Source organism: Mastomys coucha, unplaced genomic scaffold, assembly GCF_008632895.1.
Source record: "Mastomys coucha isolate ucsf_1 unplaced genomic scaffold, UCSF_Mcou_1 pScaffold19, whole genome shotgun sequence".
NCBI lineage: Eukaryota > Metazoa > Chordata > Mammalia > Rodentia > Muridae > Mastomys > Mastomys coucha.
The window spans coordinates 8,572,719-8,585,207 of NW_022196901.1; positions in this window are offsets into that span (position 1 = coordinate 8,572,719).

Here is a 12,489-nt window from a genome sequence, read left to right on the forward strand (position 1 = left end):
GATGTCCCAATGGTTGGAAACAACATATATCTTTTTAAGATATTACCTTAGACTAGGTGTTAAAACTAGGAACTAAGTTCTGATCCTCATACTTTGTAAAATGATTGTAAATTACTTAAAAGGATAATAATATTTATTATGTAATTATATTTTTTCCTGAAAATATTATCCTTATAAGGTATCTTAAGTTAGTAAAAACCTTTTTAATAAGTGAGATTTTACAGTGAGATAGCCATGTTGACAAAGCAAATTTAAAGTCAAGCTCCAGAGTTTACCTAGAATAAATTATAAATACATAAAAAGCCCTAAAAAAAAAAGGCTAGGGCCTGGATTGAGAGCACCTACTGCTCCTTTAGAGAACTTAAGTTTGATTTCCAGCATCCACAATGGAGGCTCACAACCATCTGTAAATCTGGTTCCAGCAGACTGGATGCCCTCTTCTGACTTCTTGTGCACAGACATACATGCAGGCAAAATGCTCAGGCGCATAGGATGATTTAAAAAGTACAAATTTGACAAGTGCTAGAAGAAAGCATGAATCTTTGCCTATGAATTCTACATCTAGGATGGTAGTATTCAGAAATGGGCTTGATTTAATGAAAAATGATGTGGCTATGTAAAAGCATTTTCTACGGTATTGAAAAGCAAGCAAAATATACAAACATCACAAAGAAACTAAAAATATAAATGTATTTCAAATATGAAAGGATATTCTGCTTGACTCCTAAAAATAAACCTGCAAATTAAATGTAGCTTGAGATAGACTTTCTCACATATTACTTTGGATAAAATCCAAAAGTTCAGCAGCATTCCTGTGGGTGAGGATAAAACATTCATATATTAACAATGGAAATGTTCCATCACAGAAACAATTTATAGAAAAATATAGTAGGATCCAAAAACATACATACTACACCATGAAATCTGACAATCTCTAGCTTAGACTTTGTCTCAAAAGGTTCACTGATTGAAGAAAAACAATTTTAAATATATTATAAATTTATATATATGTATATAATTATGCAGTAATATCTAAGTAGGAAATACAGACAAAACATCATCATAATATCATAGTGAAATTAGTGTAATATACATGGCAGAGTATATAAAATACTAGGAAATATTGAAATTGCTAGAAGGAGTACTCTGAAAATTATTGATGCATTTTCTCTAGTTATATATTGTTTTATTAGATTTGAGAATAGGCATAATATTGTAATTTGTTCATATTTATGTATGTGTATATGTTATATATACATTATGTGTGTATATGTTATATGTACATGTATGTATGTATGTGTTTACATATTTCTGTGTGTGTGTTGTGTGTGCATGAATGTAGACATTAAAGATCTACACTCTGTGCCATGCTCAATTGTCCACCACATTATTTTTTGAGATAGGGCCTCTCACTTCTCATATTTTAATTTGAGAGAATGCCATTATTTTGTAGTGTTTATTTTCTAAATTTATTTTCTGAACTGCTACTTACACCTTCAAATAAGTAGCCTACTTAATACATAATATATACATTTATTATTTTGTCATTTTTTTTTTTTTTTTGGATTTTTGAGACAGGGTTTCTCTTTGTAGCCCTGGCTGTCCTGGAACTCACTTTGTAGACCAGGCTGGCCTCGAACTCAGAAATCCGCCTGCCTCTGCCTCCCAAGTGCTGGGATTAAAGGCGTGCGCCACCACCGCCCGGCCTATTTATTTTTATATTAGATATTTTCTTTATTTACATTTCAAATGATATCCTCTATTTTGTCATTTTAATATACAAGAATTGGTGATAATGTCTCTTATACATGAATATAGAAACACTACCTTAATCTTCAAAGTTAGCCCTGATTTTCTTAGTTGTATCTGACATATAATAATTCAGTATTGTACGAGAGATACTCTTGAAAAGAATACCAATACATTGAATCAAAGCTGAAATAATTATCACTTACTTACTCTGTTATAGTTTTTACATTATTTTTAATTTTTTATTTTGTTCTGGTGTGTACATGCTTGGCCTGTGTATTTGTGTATGTGCAAGAGTGCATGTGTATCTGTGTAGGTCTGTGTGCATCTGTGTGTGATATCCATGTGGCCATGAGTGGGATCAGAGGATAACTTTGAGAAGTTGGTTCTCATCATCCAACATAAGTTCTAAGGATCAAATTCAGGTCATCAAGCTTATGTGGCAAGTGAGTTTATGTGAGGCCAGATCTTTTATAGTTTTTATTACCTAAAAATTCTCAAACCTTTTATTACTCAAAGACCTTTGTTTATAAGTTTGCTTATATCCTACCAGTTACTATTTAAGAAAATTAGTGACAAAACTGAAATTCTGTTTACATTTTTTTCTGTGTAGAATATGAAAACACAATTTGTCTTTTATATGAACAATGAAAAGGTCCTGTTAATTATTCTTTGACTGTTTTTATAATAACTATTTTATTTTTAGAAACATAATTTTGTTAATGCCACCCTCCCTCTCCTCCAACCTCCCTCTCATGAATCCACTTTACTCTGTCTCAAATTCATGGACTTTCTTTCTTTGATTGTACAAACTCACACACACACACACACACACACACACACACACACACACACACACACACACACATACATACACACACTCCTAAATATATAAAGTACAAACTACTCAGTTGACTTGTTTTAACAGAACTTTTCATATAATACTTACCCTGAAAATGAATTTAGTGACCCAACCAATGACTTCTCTTACCAAAACAACACAACCTATGACACAGAACTTCCATGTTATAAATTAAGTTTAAAAGGATGGTGCAGGAACCCATGACCCATGGGCCATGAAAGACAAGATGTTTAGACATTGAATGTGTGCTTGTACTTCCTCTTCCTACGCCTTACCTCTTGGCTGTCTCTCTAGTAGTAGAACACTTTTCATCACTAGCCGGGTGCACACTTATCAGGAGTGACTCTGCACTGCACTTTTCTGAGTGCCTCCATTTAGATTATAGTAAGAATTGCAAGAAAACAAAGATACATGTGTGATGGCTGATCCCAAAGAATATTCCCAGCAGCACACATCTAAAAGTACCTTTAAGTACCATTCCTTTGATAGATTGACAATATAATTTTTAGTCAAAATGATGGGAAATGCTTTTACCTCCTCTGTCACCTTTGTATACAAGAGGACTTGGTTCTTTTGTTACAGGCAGCCTTCGTCTTCCGCATCTGCAACCGCAGCACAGGCCTTTGGAATTTCATTCTCTGAAGGCCTCTGTGTGTCTGGAAAGCTATTAGGTTTGGGGACTATGATTAAGGTGAAGGTCATTTTGACTATAACTTTTTATAGAGACTTTGAGAGGCCAGGTTTACTGCCTACTACACTGTTCTAAAATGAAGTGTGTATCCTTTATAGGAAAACACATCTTAGAAAAAAAAAGTGTGATCTTTATAAAAATGATGCAAGTTACTTTAATAAAAAGGCTACAAAAAGGGGAAGCCTTAATCTGCCCCCCTTTTCACTCTGACCCCATCTGTTGTAAATGAATAAAAGCACAAATTGGGTTTTATGCTGAAGACTTTAAAGTCAGTAGTGGTTTAAGATCATAAACAAATGAAAACCAGACTGAGACTCGGGAATGCTGTGAACCTTTTTGCTGTGAGATGAGCATCCAAAAAGAGACATCGGGAAGGAAAACAGTGAGAAATTAGGTTGGGAGGCTAGAAAGCTTATCTGTTCTCTAGAGCTGTCTGTAGATATCTTCCTGCATCTGGATCAAGTGTAACTTCACTGAAATTTCACAGAGATAAACTAATTTCATAATGTATTTGTTGTTTAAAGAGATTTTCTACATTTTCCTGTACCACCTCTCTTTGATTCTTGAAATAAACATCTAAGACATATTGTGAATACTTTTGACCCATTTTTAACTATTACTTGCCCCAAATATTATTTTTAACTTTACTTGGAAATACATCAGATAAGAAATCTAACTCTGTGTGTTTGTGTGTATGTGTCTGCATGTGCGTGTTTGTGTGTATGTGTTTGTATGTGTGTGCATATTTGAGCATAAGTGTATGTGTGTGTGTCTGTGCACATGCGTGTGCACACACACACACACACACACATGCATCCTCGCCTGTGTTTGTGCAGCTCTTGAGTGTTTGTGTGCCTGAACTGTGATGAGATTCCCTTAAGGCACATAGCTTTTTCTCATTAGGAAGGCATTGTGGAATTTTGTGAGGCTCATCTTCAGAGCCCTTCCAAAGAGCCTTTCACTGCCAGTGACTTTTCAATGCATCACTCAGGTTTATTTCTTCCATGTGTGTGTGAGTGCACAGGTGTCTAAACTAGGACAAGGAACAGAAGGCCTTGTATATGCTAAGCAAATACTTTATTATTATACTTTATTATTAAGCTGCATACTAGTCAAAAAGTTGGTAACTCTAATTGGATTCAAAATTATTTTTTTAAATTTTACTAAAAAGTCAAATAGAGCTACCAGAGAATACAGTTTTCTTAACCCTGAGTGTTTTAGCTCATGATCCCACTGGCTTCTTGTACATAACTGGATGGGGTAAATAAACTAAGATATTTGAAACAAGACAGAGGAGCAAGAACAGGAACATATAAGGCTTTTGAAGGCACCATTCCGACCACCTGGAAAGACCCACACTTTTAGTGTTCCTTCCTACTAAATTTATACTTCTCTTTCTGCTTAAGTCTTTTTGGGATGGACACTTTTAGCATGAAGTTTGCCAGCCCTCAAAGGCTTTGTAACCTCCCAAGAAATAGCCTAGCTTGATGTGGACATTGATCAATTCAAATGTTGACTTAGCAGAGCTGAATTTGTCTACTTCTTGTTAATTTGGTTGATTATCTCAATGACAAACAATTTGTGTGTTCGTTGCTTTGTTTTCTTTCCCTCTGCCTCATCTTATTTGAAAAAGAAGAAACTAGCCCAGAGCAGTAAGTCTCATTGCCTCCCATCATATTAGCAGGACCTCTAAAGCAAGACTAGGGTATAATTACTGAGTTCTAAACTAATACTTTTGTTTTCCTAGCAGAACATTGATAAAAACCAACCAAGAAACCAACCAACCAACCACAACAAAAATCTCATTTATATTGGGCCACAGATATTCACATAGCATGGCTATCAAATGTATTAAGCAACCCTAAAACTTAGACAAAGATGACAAAAAATTTTAATTTTAAAACTGATGGGAGGCATACATTTAAATTATGAAAAAGAAACTTTAATGTATTCTTTAACTGTGAAAATTAACTATGAAAATATTAATTACAAATAAAATTAATTCCTTGTTCAGAAATATTTAAATATTTAAGATGTTGAGAACGCTAATAAGACTTGCGATTGATGTCATAGAAGCAAAAACAGTGCATGTTTTATATCTGAAGCAATGTCCCCGGGACTACCTGGGACTGTAGAGTGGAGTTCTTTCTTATTTTCTTATTTATTTATTCAATGTGTATATTTATGCATACACATATATGAGCATAGAGTACCTACATGTATGTAGAGGTCACAGATTAACATCAGAATTTTTTTTCCATTTTATTTTATTTTTTTGAGGCAGGGTTTCTCATTGGCTGTGGAATTCACTGATTGGTTAGCCTAACTGGCCTGAAAATTCCAAAGAATCATGTCTCTAGAATCATAAACTCACACTTGAGTGAGTTCTGGAGTCCTCAGGACACAAATGCTGATTTCCAGATTCTGTCCTCTATAGCTATGAAGGATAGATATTTTATCATCTAAAGATAACTCATGCATGATAATGTCTTATGCTAGCTACATACAGTGCAAATATCTATCTCACATTTTAGGTAAAAATTCTGAATTTGTAGAAATGATAAGATATTGTTTTCTAATTCTTGGAAGAAAATTCTCTTTTATAACATGGGTGCATCTTTTAAACCTTTATGGAATTTGTTTCTTGATGACTTATATATCTATAGAATCCATTCTGACTACCATGTGTTCACCCTCTCTAGTCTCCCTCCCTTCAAGTTTCTTTTTCACCTTTACACCTCCCTTCAAGTTTCTTTTTCACGTTTACATCTTATTGGTTTGTGTTTGCTTGCTTGACTGTTTTGAGACAACTGAAATTGACCAAGATTACCTGTGTGGCCATGGGCTTATATATGACTGTTATTGGCACTCTGCATGTCCATCAAGGAAGTCCATCACTTCCTCCTTTTATGACCACTTGCTAAATCCCCTTACCTCATTTTGCTTCTGTTCCTATCCTATACATTCTGTGTTAACTAGATTCCTAGGTGAAAATAGAGAATGTTGTTATTCAAAGTCAAACCTTTAGACTGCTTTTCAATAGAAAGTCACACCTCTTAGGAATCAGATAATCGCAAAAGGTCAGTTAGACTATAGCTGTCACTGCAAGGGAAAGCATTCTTAGTAACTTCTTCAGTAAACAGTCTCAGGAAGAATTGATTTATTATTGGGTCACCTCTGTTTAAATACAATCTGGTATCACCATCCACACCTCTTACTACTCCTGCTGTCTGTATTATGTTGACTAACCCCAATTCCTGAAAGAGATCCAGGAGTCTACCCACCTCCAATTGTGTGTAAGTTCAGACTGGATCCAGAGAGAAAATAGCTTTCATTTGTACAGTTAAGATGCTTCCAGAATTTCTGGCTCTACATGTTCTCAGACAAAATTGCACTCTCACATGCTACCGGTTTTATCTGTGGGCCTGACAAAATGATCATTAAGAACACACTATTGTAAGTAGATATAGCAATGCAGCATAGCAGGATTAAAAGGTATCCTATTTGGGGTGTCGGAATGTGATAACTTAGCTAGAGAATGCCCCCATAAGTCAAGGAGCCCTTTGCAATTTCTGCTCCATTAGGAAAAGGCAAATAAAGCCAAGGTTGAATTTTTTTAATTCTGTTTTGGTTTTGGTTATATGTGTATATTGGCCTGTGTGTGGATATGTACATAAAAGTGCAGGTAATTGTGGAGACTCAAAGAAGGGATGTGATGCACTGGAAATAGATTGCAAGGAATGTTAGCTACCCAATATGGGTACTGAGACAAAATATTAGGTCTTCTGCAAAACTAGTAACTAACATGTTGACCTAATTCTTAAGGTTGATAGTTTAGTGAATAGAAAAGCATAGATAAATATTCATTAGAAGTTCTGCCAAAAATAAGGAGTCCAAACAAAGATTTTGTTTGGAGGAGTGAAAAATAAATATTGAATAAGAGTTTCTAAGGAAATACTATTGCAACCAATAAAGTGAATGATTTCTCTAAGTAAATTATCAAACCGCTAACAGAAAAACAAAGGGTCATATATCTTAACCAATGATGACATCATATTTATTTGGAAATAGTGGTTAAGTTATATAACCTTATTATAGACTTGTTTCATCTTTAAGGTGGATGTGTGCTTTTCTCTGGATCAGAGAAGGCATGCGGCATACATAAAACAGAATCTACACTGTTAGAAACATGTGACATGAGTCATAGTGAATCTTAATTGTCTTTTTTGTCTTCTTTTGTTTCACTTCATCCTCCAATTTCTCTAATAAATAGTATTTCTGTTTCCATAATATTTGCTATTAGTTTCACACACATAATGATGAAATTCATTGTGAAATGAAAATCAAGCAAATAAAACATATTCTTTCTATCATAGATGAGGTGTCAGAATTATTAAAAATGCTAGGTCTCTCTTACAGACATGTCTGAAATGACAAAATTCTTAGTAAGTGATTTAGATTTTAGTAATGAAGCTGTCAAGTCCGTACTTCCGAGGAGCCTGTGGTCCATGTGTAACAAATAATATTAAGGCGTCTGCTGAAAACTATACTTTTCTGCCATAAACACTTAAGAAGAAAGCACTTCTCTTCCCCCAAGGCACAGTAAATAATAGATGTCTGCAAAAAGAGTTATCTAAATTCCTAGAATGCCAGAGAAGGAATGATCACTGAAGAGAGAAGAGGGTAATTTTGTTTGGTTTGGACATTTTTTCCAAGTCTTTGATCTATGTCCTGGCTTCATCATCCCAGGCAGTAGAAAGTGCATCAAACGAGGAGAATGAAAAAATATTTAAAGAAGTGGACCATTTACTAGCTTGGATGAATAATTTTTAGAATTTAATAATATCTGTCACCTAACTTGTAACCTATTAGAAATGAATTACTTTTCTATATTTCCCTCAATTTTCTACTTCATCTTTTCACATTTGGCCCTTCAGTACTCTTAAAGCTCTTATATGCAGCCTGGACACATACTTATTTTCTGAATTTGAGTATTAATAATTTCCATTAATAGACAGTTTTAATACTTCCTAGTAGGTTTTATGCTGTTCAATGTGTTAACCTTCTGAGCTTTCTCAATGACATATAATGCACATGTGCAAACTGTTCATTCATGGATTCTATTTCACTAAATGAAGACGTCATTCTTAACCTAAAATTAGAACAGAAAATTGGAATGCAAAATAATGAAATGTAATTTTTTGTATTGTTATAATTTGAAAATTAAATTTGATTCAAATATCAGTTTCAGCCACCACAATTCCATCATGTAATTTGGATTCTTTTTCATATTTTGAGTAAAAATGTGTCCTGTGACATTTTACTCACTTACATACTTAGAGAAAACAGGTAATGTCTAAGAAAACATTTTGTCATATTCTACTCAATTTAGAGATTCTTATACTAGTAGCTACTTTTGTATTCCTTATTTTATTTTATTTTCACAGCAATCCCACTCAAAAAGGAAGGGGATTAGTAAACACTTATTAAAGAATAGGAGAATTTACTGCTGTAGTTAAATAATACTTTGGTATGAAATTAGTTCATTCTTCCAAGATTCTTCCATCATAGATCAGGAAGAAAATGCTATAATTCAAGCCAGACATGATGGTGTGTGCACTCGGGAGCCTAGACCAGGAGGATCTCTCTAACTTAGAGCACTGTTTTGTCTAGATGTAAAATCATCCAGAAGAAAAACCATCCATTACAGTAGTTGATTGGCAATGGCATGTGTTATCTATGAAACTTAATAATACAATATTTCAAAAACTTCAGAGAGCATACATTCAGTAAAATTCCTTCATTCTCACCCTCATTTGTGAATTATAAGTGAATTTTTCATCATTTTCAAAGTGTCCATTAACCAGAGCCTTCCTGGGACACCTTACATTTGGAGTATCAAGCGCCCTGTAGTTCTTATTCTGTGCACAGATGACTGGTGTATGTGTTCCCTGCAGAACTTCCTCCACAGATCTGAAAGTTAGATAGCCCCATGTTGCAGTGCTTGTCAACAGTGTTGAAAAGAAGAATGGATGTGTAAGAGAAAGTACCAAAGCAGTTTAGGGCACAGGCAAACATGGCTTCGCTGTTTTGCTTTTGGTTTTGTGAGGACTTCTGTGCTTTAGATCAAAGCCAGTAGTTTGGTCAAAGTGTCAGATTACAAGGCAAAATATGGCATGTTTTAATATGAAAATCCTTTTTAAATATGAGTACCTACTAAAATTAACTAATAGCTCTACATGAAGTCTTCTTCATGTCTCTGCATTCTTTTATCCTTTTGAGCATCATATTGGAAATTTTCAATTATTGCTCTTTAAAGAAATCATGATCAGGAGCCATAGACTATACTCTTTGGTTGGTGTTTTAGTTCCTTGGAGCTGTGAGGGGGTCAGGTTAATTGATGCGGTTGTTCTTCCAATGGGGTTACAATCCCCTTCGGCTCCTTCAGCCCTTTTCCTAGTTCTTCCATTGGGGTCCCACAGCCTAATGGCTGTCTGTGAATATCTACATCTGTCATAATCAGATGCTGGCAAAGCCTCTCCCGTACCAGACGCCTGTCTGCACATCTTGGCATCAAATATAGTGTTAGGGTTTGGTGTGTGTAGATGGAATGAATCACACAGTGGTGTCCTGGATGGCCTTTCCTTTAGCCTCTGCTCCATTGTTGTTCCTGCAATTTCCTTTAGACAGGGACAATTATGGGTCAAAAATTTTTAGACATGGAGAGGAGACTGGAAAGGGGAATAACAATCAAAATACAAACAAAAAAATGATTAATAAAAAAAAAGAAAGGAAGGAAGAAAAGAAAATATCAAAAAGAAAGGAAGGAAGGAGGAAAAGAAAGAAAGAGAGAAAGAAAGACAAAAGAAAGAAGGAAAGAGAGAAAGAAAGAAAGAAAGAAAGAAAGAAAGAAAGAAAGAAAGAAAGAGAGGAAGGAAGGAAGAAAGAAAACAATCTCACAAATTCACTCTTGGTCTGTGATGGCATTTCATAATTGAAAAATTGAAAAAATAAAATATAACATCAGTATTTAATTATTTTATGTTAATCAGAGCTGTAATTCAGCAATTATTTTTCATTTGCTAAATAGAAATTTATAGATGAACTGTTTTTTAAAGGACAACTTGTGCTAAAATGTGTGTTTTATATGACAGTGATTTATTCTCTTGAATATCAATATAATTTTCCAGTGGATAATGCTATTTGTGACATTGAGCATCTGATTAGATAATTTGGTGGGGCTGCTGGAGAAGAAAGTATTGACTTGTCAGAATAGATATAGCCTCGTTGAAAAAGATTGTCACTGAGGGAAGACTTCGATGTTTCAGAAGCTGAAGCCATGCCCAGTAGCTTTCTGTTACTTCCTGCTGCTGTTCTAAATGTAGAAGTCACAGCGAGTTCTCCAGCCAGTTGTAAACCTGTGAGCTCCCATGTTCCTCTCCATGATGATAATGGAGTAAATCTATGAAACTGTAAGCAAACTCCAATTAAATGTTTTATTTTATAAGACTTGCTGAGGTCATTATATCTATTCATAATAAGAGAACACTGACAAATACTGTCATCTTTAACTTTTATTTTAGAGTCTTCAATAATCTCATTCATTTATTCACTTGGTCATCCATTTGATATGTAAATACAGTGAGTCCTTAGGTGTTGTTTATCTAGTCTCTGGAAAATATTCAATGCAATCTTTGCTCCTTTTATTCACAGAAGCCATTTCTCCATGTAAGACAGGATGTATCCATCAAGTTCCTCCCCTTAGAGCACAGGGAATGTCATGTAAGAGGTTGCAAAAAGAATGTGAGAGATGGAGGACAGCCAGGGAACAGTGCCTAAAAACAAAAGGATCAGCAGACAGATGAACACAAAGGACACTGCAGCAGCATGCACATGTCAAGCATGCACTAGTACCTCAGGGGATCCTAGAACTCAAAATAGAAATGTCTCATATCCCCATCCCTAACCCAGAACTTATCTTCAATTGATAACCTCTTACAAATTAAAAAGTAAATTGATTTTTTTCTCTTTTTTTTTCCCCAAGGGAGTCTCACTGGAGAAAAAAAACTATCTTTAAGGATAGGTCCAATGCCCAGCAGTAGACATGCAATGGAGAGAGAATTCAGTGACATCTTTGGAGTCTCTTGGTTTTAAAATACTCTACCAGGATTTCTGTTGTTGGGTGATTCTTATGGGTATGAACATGTGTGTCTCTGTCTATGTGTATATCTTGTGTATTTTTTTGGTCTCTTCTGGTTTTCATTCTTTTGTTTAGACTGCTCTTAAATGTTTTGTTTTTGTTGTATCTTATTATACTATATCTTATTTTATTTTTATCCCTTAAATACTTGTTTGTTAGTCAGGAGGAGTGGATCTAGATGGGAGAGAGATGAGGTGAAATTGTGTAGAGTCTAAGGAGAGAAAAATCTAATAAAAATTATATTGTAAAAATCTATTTTTGATAAAATAAAATAAAAATTGCATAAGAAATAAAAATCATCTCTAGAAAAAATATTTTATTTTAAATTAACATAATAATTTGGTTTATGAAATGTATATTGATGGTTGATGTTCAGAATCACATATAGAATGCAGTTGTGGCAAATTAATCTATAAATGTATATTATCACAGAGTTGTCATTTTGGTGGTGAGAACATTAATACATGTCTTGACTTCCAATCATATGGAGAGACAGATTCTCACAGAACAGGTTTTGTGTTGCATCAATGGATAATGTCTAACGGCAGTGGCAAACATAAAATAAACAGTAGTGATCACATATCTAAGCAAACATCACTTAAAGTTAGAAAAATGACAGACCTGAGAAAATGCATGAGGGTAAGAGCAATGTAATTGTATTTATCTGTTTATTTCAAGGGGCAGAAACGTTTATATACAATACTGTGAATATGTATGTGTGTTTTAATTTGTTTATTTTTTCTTAGGGAAATTCATAAACAGATTCCATAGGTGAGGTTCCTTCAGTGATGTTCATGAGCCTATCTTCTGAAATTCCAAAGAATATGATTTAAGTAATTTGGTCAAATACTAAGGATTTTAAAGCATCTGGTTTGAACTCATCTATCATGCATAATAACATGAATAAACAGAGACATTCGTCACTATGCACACAACAGAAATTGTGTTCTCTTATTGATATAATTAAATACTCATAGAAGCCTAAAT